Source organism: Mandrillus leucophaeus, unplaced genomic scaffold, assembly GCF_000951045.1.
Source record: "Mandrillus leucophaeus isolate KB7577 unplaced genomic scaffold, Mleu.le_1.0 Scaffold56, whole genome shotgun sequence".
NCBI classification, from domain to species: Eukaryota; Metazoa; Chordata; class Mammalia; order Primates; family Cercopithecidae; genus Mandrillus; species Mandrillus leucophaeus.
In genome coordinates, this window is record NW_012106030.1 from 1,794,797 (window position 1) to 1,796,219 (window position 1,423).

The 1,423-nt window shown below is 45.9% G+C and overlaps 1 pseudogene; it reads right to left on the reverse strand.

Moving 5' to 3' along the window:
* Window positions 1–375: 375 nt before the first annotated feature.
* On the reverse strand, window positions 376–842 carry LOC105552482 (annotated as a pseudogene).
* Between the last annotated feature and the right edge of the window lie 581 nt (window positions 843–1,423).

The following is a 1,423-nucleotide window of genomic DNA, read 5'->3' on the forward strand; positions in this document are numbered from 1 at the left end:
AGGCATTCAAAGGGTACAATGAGATCCCAGAATTGGGGGCGCTAGCTGAGTTTTTGGGAGTGGTGAAGCAGGATAGGTTTCAAAGAGGAGGTAATTTGGGACCAGAATTTAGGAGTGGCAGTTAATAAAAGTATTTCAGACAGACAGGAAATTGAAGAAAAAAAAAGGCTCTTTATGTGAGGCAGCTAGGTAAGTGTCCGTTTTGAGGAGGAGGGTTGCATAAGAGGGCAACATTACTGAAATATAACTTTAAAAAAAAAATCCTGCCTCAGGTTTATTTGTACAAATAGCACGGGAGGACACCAGCCCCATGCAGACAGCAACCCAGGGGGGCCACCCCAGTCCTTCTGTCCTCACGTTGGCAGACCAAGATCTCTACTCTGAAGCCTTTGTAGGGGTCTGGGCACCCTTGGGAGCCTGAGCTGGAACTGAAGCTGGAGCTGCAGCCTGGGCCTTGGTTTGGTCCTTGGTCTTGGCCTTTGGCTGGCACAGCCTGAGCCCCTTGGCAATGCAGGCACGAGCATGCTTCCTAAGCTTGCAGTGGGCAATGTAGGCAAGTCGATTGAGCTTGCAGCTGACACCCTTTGGGATCTTGGGTTTAACCTCCTTGGGCTTATGAGGGCCTTGATAGCCACGGCACGTGCACTCGTGGCTTTGGCACTGTTGACCTGCATCTTCTTTAGGCCCTTCTTCTTGTGCTACTTGGCAGAGCACTTGTTCCTCAGGAATTTGGGGTCCACTCCCTTAAGAGATTTGTATCTTTGTGTTCAGGGTTTCTTGATGCTATTTCTGTGCCATTTTCGGGACTGGTTGTGTGTGGTGTGGTTCTCGGACTTGGCCATGTCTGCACTTTAAGCCACAGCTCCTGAAGCACCTAGAACCAGAAATGGAATATAACTTTAACACAAGTTGTGACAAGGGACAGAAAGGAAAAGATAAACAGTGGGTAGATCACAGACGGCTGTATATACTATGTTAAATAACTTTGTATTTATTGTGCTGTAGCTATCAATGATTTTTAAGGAGAATGACTTCATCAGATTTTTGTTTCAGATAAATTATTCTGGTAGAAATATAAAGACAGGCAATATTGAGCCAGGACTGAAAGGAAGAGAGACCAGTGGGAGCTACTGACTCAATAGTGCGGGTTTGTTATATAGGTAAACTCACGCCATGGGAGTTTATTGTACAGATTATTTCATCACCCAGGTAGTTATCTTTTCTGCTCCTCTCCCTCCTCCCACTCTCCACCCTCAGGTAAGCCCCAGTGTCTGTTGTTCCCCTTTTTGTATCCATGTATTCTCATCATTTAGCTCCTACTTGTAAGTAAGTGAGAACATGCAGTATTTGGTTTTCTTTTCCTGCATTAGTTTGCTAAGGATAATGATCTCCAGCTCCATCCATGTCCCTGCAAAGGGCATGA